Below are 5,964 nucleotides of genomic sequence, written 5' to 3'. Positions count from 1 at the left end.
GAGTTGTTTTCACTCTTTGGCCAATCAGGGCCAAGCTGTGTCAGGACTCTGGAGAGAGTCACCAGTTTTCATTATTATCTTTTCAGCATTCAGTAAGTATCCTTTCTGTGTTCTTTAGTATAGTTTAGTATTCTTTAATATAATATAGTATCATAAAGTAATAAATGAGCCTTCTGAGAACATGGAGTCAGATTCATCATTCCTGCCTTTCTTGGGACATTCCCAGCAAACACAATTCAGTGTGGAGTCAGCCACTCCTGCACACAGCCCTTGTTTGCAGCAGAGAAACAAACCCACCCCTGCCCTGCCCTTTACCTAGCACCAGGAGATCCCTGCTCACTGACAAGTTGCAGTGAATTTGTTTTACATGACCATAAAAAACAGGGAATAAAACGTCTCTGCCACCAGTGTTTCCAGAGAGCCATGGGAATTTCTTCTCATTGCTTCTCTCCAGCTGTAAACTCAACCCTTCCTATCAAACTCAGCCCTTCTTATCAAACTCAGCCTTTCTAATATACTCAGCCCTTATTAAACTCAGCCTTTCTATCCAAACTCAGCCCTTCTTACCACACTCACCACGCTCATGTGAAAGGTGAGGGATTCTCCCTGACACAACAACCATTTTGAACTTCAAAGTCCAAATTCTGGCTGAGCTGGAGCCACTAACCAAACTTCCCACCCCTTTCCCACTATGTGTAAGGCTAATTAATCATTTTTGTCCATTTCTTTTCTTTGCAAGCCCACCAAGAAAAGCAAATTATGCAGTAGGAGCCTGTGCAGACCCTCCTGACCACCTTGGTGCAAGGAGCTGAGGGCAGACAGACCCTTACCTCTCCCCTGAGGACTTGTCCCTTGCCTGTGGGGACAGGATGGATTTATGTCACAGAAATTCTGCCTGTTGCCTCTCTGCCTACAGCCACCACTCACCTGAACACCTCCAAATCTGCTGGGTTAAAAAATATCAAAGTGACATTCCCCATGGGAAAATCCTATCTTGGATAAAGAAAATGAAGCCTCATTCATGCAAATGGGGCAGTTTTGGACTTTATTGATGTCAGGTAATGTGGGTGCCACAAGTCTCTATATTAAAAACCAAGACACACTGATGCTAACTCAGTTTTATTTTTGTTTTCTCACTTGTCAAGACCCCAACAACAAGCCAGACTGGCACAAAGCACTCAAAATCTACACAGAGCCACAGTTCTTTGTGAACACAGTGCAAAAACTTCTGTATGACCCAGTTTGGGAGAGACCCAGAGCAGGAGCATGGCTTAAAATCACATCACCTAAAGGAAGGCCAGAAACCAGGCAGCTCATCACTTTGCTGTGTTTTCTGTCCAACTATATTTTTCTCCTTTATTATGTTAGTCAGGTGCTAAACAAATGAAATCAATTCTGAACTTATAAAAAGCAATTGGAAATGTCTAGTCTTTTATAGTGAAATCTCAACTTAAGCAGCCCACAGCACTTGGAGAAAAATCAATCATCATTTCCATCCTGCTACGTGTGCTACTAAAATTAAGAATTGATGTTCGGCTGCAAAGGAAAATTATTTCAAGAGAACCACCTTAGCAACAGTGTTTAGTGTTCATAAACCTCCTGTTTACAGTTCTTCTCATGGCAGACAAACTCCTACATCCCACCATGATATATAAATAATAATGAGGGATCCTGATTTACATACAGTTTCCATCTTAATGGGCATCAAAATTGCAAGCAGGGCAACAGCACCACTTATGGTAATAGCAAGTAGTAAACATGTCCTCAGCCTAAGGAGGCCATAAACCAGTGTTAAACACCCCTGTAATTGCAGCCTCTCCCACATCCAAACCAAAGTTCAGATGATTTTGCCAGTAGCCTTTCCACAAAGACAGAAAGCCTGGAATGGGGCACCTGAAGCACCATTTAACTCTCATGCGGCCTAAAGATTTTAGCAACATGCTCTGCCCAGTTGGAAGCAGCATTCCCTGCATCTTCTTTGATCTACTGCAGCCCAGCCTATGTAACTTGTATGATATTATGTGCAAACCACATTAATATCTCCCAGAATATACCACAAAGCCATCCCTGCCTCCAAATAATCTCCAGCCCACCAGCTCTAGTTATGAATGAGCACACAGGAGATTTCCATGCCATGGGAGTTGCTGTTTCTCCAACACCCAGGGGCTGTGTGACATGCTGAGCACAGTGCTGTCCCCTCCAGCCCCCCTGGCTTCCCAGAGACTTTCCTCAGCCCCTCTGCTGTGGGGTTTGTGGTGGCCACAAACAGGAGGGTTCTGTAATCAGCCTGTGGCTCTCAGGAGGTGCCTGGGAGGAGACAGCCCCATCTGCCCCCCAAATCCACCCACAGGGTGCTTGGCTGCCTAAAGAAAGGGTAAGGAGGGTGATGACCCTCCAAACCCAGCTTTCTGAAGTTTTTCCCAACCAGTTTTGATCCAGCTGGCTCTGCCAGCCGTTGGTTTCTTACCCATCAATCCCTGGATTCAGTCCCACTTACACCACCCTCTGTTCACTCCCTCTTTTGGTGTTTAATTAGTGCAATTAGCACCTGGGATATCGCCTCCTGAGCCCACCTCCTCCATGGAGAGCATTCCCACCTCCCTGGCTCTCCCTGATGCCAGGAGGGTCACACTGCATGGCTCTGGCTCTGCCCAGTCCTGCTTTTCTCACATCTGTTTCAAAAAGATTGCAGTCAACTTTGAGCACTGAGTAACTGACTTTGATAGGGAAATTACTGATCCAGTATACAGCAAACAACAGTGCTCTAGAACACTGTTAAATCTGAGTCTGGAAAATGAACTTGAATAAAAAGCATTCCAGTAATGTATTGTGACAGCTTTTAGTGAAATCAGCTCCAATAGTTTGATTCTCCCAGGAATACAGCAAGATAATCCCACAGCCTTGAGTCGTGGCATCAGCAAGAAGACACTTTTATGATTAATGGCCCCAGAAACCCAAATTACAGTTGCAGCAAATGAACAGTGTGTTGAAAATTACTCGGTGGCTTTTTGTCTGGGCTATCATGCTGGTATCTGGGTGTGCACTGACACCTAGTGGGATGGCCCCAGGCTGGGAGCAGAGAGGTAAACCGGGTTATTTTCTTAAAGAATATCAACAGCCAGCCCCTCTTGATACCTTGGCTTTTAAGTTTTTCTCTTCTGTTTTGGTGTGCAGCTTTTAGCTTTATATTAGTGTTACTGGGATCTTTTCACAGGGTGGTGAAGACAAAACAATCCTATAGGAATGGGATGGGGATAAACTGATACCTTTGGTTTTAAGTTTTTGTGTTGTGTTTTGGTATGCAGCTTTTAGGTTTATATTAATGTTACTGGATCTGTTCACAAACAATCCTATCCTAGCTGGAGACTCAAGGACAATCTCTTCCAACTTCAGGCCCAAAGCATGAGGAGGGTTGGCCCACATGAGGAGGCCCACATGAGGAGGGTGGGCAAGCAAGCAGGGAGGATGAAACTTCATCATTTGAAGCTATTAACTGGGCAGTTCACTTCTGTATGCAAATGGACTAAAACTTATAAAAATGTGAGATCTCATGGCCAAACTCTCTTTTGCTTCCATCTTGGAGCCATCCAGGTACTGCCAGGCTGTGGCCTTTGAAGGCACCTCAATAAATCCCCGCTTTATTGCTCTGAACTCCATCCAGCCTCTGCTCCAGCTCCTTGAGGCATCACTTTTGATGCTAAACCTGTGTGTCCACAGTGGGATGGTTGGAACTGAGTGATCCCTGGGGTCTTTCCCAATGCAAATCATTCCATGGGTCTGTAGTTGCTGTGAGATGACAGTGTTGGGTTATTTGTGCCCCTTCCTCTCCTGCAAGCAAAGTGATTTAGTTTTGATTTCGAAATGTTGTTCCTCTGCCACCTAAAGGGTTAATCATCACTTCTCTTGTTTCTGCTCTCCTTGCCTGGGTCACCCCCTCCTCATTTATGGGCATAGGTGGGAAGAACAGCAGGGATTTGGTGTGGATCAGTGCAAGACTAGAGATGCAGCTGGAGGGAGAGCTCAGCCAATCACTGTGATGTTGAAATTCTCTGTGCTGGTTAAACTTCAGGGTGCCAAAATCAGGGACCATTCCTGGTGTGAGCCACAGCTCAGGACAGCATCCCAGAACAGGGTGGGGTGGAAGGGACATTAAAGCCCATCCCATCCCACCCCCTGCCATGGCAGGGACACTTTCCACCATCCCAGGCTGCTCCAAGCCCTGTCCAACCTGGCCTTGGGCACTGCCAGGGATGAGACATCTGGTACCCATGGCTCCTTTGGGAGGTTAGGGACAGCCCCAGGGGACTCAGTGCCCTCCCAGGGAGCCAGGCTGCTTCAGCCCCTGTGTCTTGGACCCACCTGAGATCTGCCTGAGACAGGGGAACAGAGCACATTGGAAGCTCAGTTCCAGTGCAGGAGGGTGGCACCACTGCAGGACTCCGTGCAGGGATTCAGGCACTGGTTTGATGTGAGTAGCTGGAGCAGAGGCTGGATGGAAGTCAGAGCAATAAAGTGGAGATTTATTGAGGTGCCTTCAAAGGTCACAGCCTGGCAGTACCTGGATGGCTCCAAGATGGAAGCAAAAGAGAGCTTGGCCAGGAGATCTCACATTTTTGTAAGTTTTAGTTCATTTGCATATAGGAGTGAACTGCCCAATTAACAGCTTCAAATGATGAAGTTTCATCCTCCCTGCTTGCTTGCCCACCCTCCTGTTCTCACATTGTTGATGCTTTGGGCCTGAAGTTGGAAGAGATTGTCCTTGAGTCTCCAGCTAGGATAGGATTGTTTGTGAACAGATCCAGTAACATTAATATAAAGCTAAAAGCTGCACACCAAACAGAACAGAAAAACTTAAAACCTAAAGTATCATGTTTCCAAAGCAGGTCCTGCTGCATCACTCAAACCTCACCCAGAGCTGGGCTTGAATCTCAGGCAGAAACAGCGTGAGGAAGGTTTGTCAGACGCCTACAGGCCAGCAGTGCCCCAGCTTGTCGGAACCCAGGACATCCCTCTGGCTGTCCTGAGCAGCCAGGACCCTGCCAGGGGGCTCAGAGACCCTGGCACAGAGCCCAAGAACCCTGCGGTTTTGATTATGACCCATGGAGCAAATTACCAACCTTAGATGAAGATCTGCAAGCCACAACAGTTTAAGTAGAATGACAGTGAATTTATCACGGGGTGAAAAAGTAGATTTTGGGGTTTTTAGAATGGGGGTTCAAGGGGCAAGATGGAGGGATCTGGGCATGTCCAGCCTTTCTCCTTCTTCTTCTTGGCCTCCATCTTCTGCTGTGATGGTGGTACTTTTAGATTGGTTTAGAGTAGAAGCTCACTGTCTAACAAAGGTGATAGGTGTTGGGAAGTAACTGTAAACATTGTACACGTAGTTTTTAGTACAAAGACATAACACCGCCCCGGGGGAGGCAGAGTGCCTGGACTGTCTTGCTGAACGGATCTCAGCTGGACAGGAGAAAATATTTCATAGATAAAGAACAATAAACAACCTTGAGACTGAGAACTGCAGAGTTTTGACTCCTTCTTCGAGCGGCAGGCTGGGAAAAGAGACTTTCTAACATTTCTCGGGGTCACTCGGAGCAGCGAGAGGCCCCGAGACACCAATTGCTTCACCCACATCCTCAGACCCATCCCGGCCATTTCCAGCCCAGCTCCCGGCACGATCGCACAGCAGCGATGCCAGGCACCACGGCCTCGTCCCGCACGGGACCGGCTCCTTCCCGGTGCCACCACCTCATTTCTATGGGAGCCTCACAGCGCTCGTCATCTTTACTTTGGGGTTTGATAGCAGCACCTGCCCTGCCCGCTCAGCTCCTTCCTGCCATCACAACGGCGAGTTCTAGCCTCCGGAGATGTACCGCTTCTCTACGAGCAGTCGCGGCGATAATTCCCGCAGCGAGGGCCCTACATCCCGGCCGAGGCGGCAGCGACACCCCAAAATCAACCAGAGCA

At 47.6% G+C, this 5,964-nt stretch overlaps 1 protein-coding gene across 1 annotated transcript in view; it reads left to right on the top strand.

Annotated features, from left to right (window-relative positions):
- LOC102038524 (ER degradation-enhancing alpha-mannosidase-like protein 2) overlaps positions 1-5,964 on the top strand; it is a 23,469-nt gene that overhangs the window by 6,835 nt on the left and 10,670 nt on the right. The gene's annotated exons all lie outside the window — the stretch shown is intronic.

Source organism: Geospiza fortis, unplaced genomic scaffold (genome assembly GCF_000277835.1).
Source record: "Geospiza fortis unplaced genomic scaffold, GeoFor_1.0 scaffold468, whole genome shotgun sequence".
NCBI lineage: Eukaryota > Metazoa > Chordata > Aves > Passeriformes > Thraupidae > Geospiza > Geospiza fortis.
The sequence above is the reverse complement of the archived record's forward strand: the minus strand, read 5'-3'. Positions and strand labels throughout refer to the sequence as shown.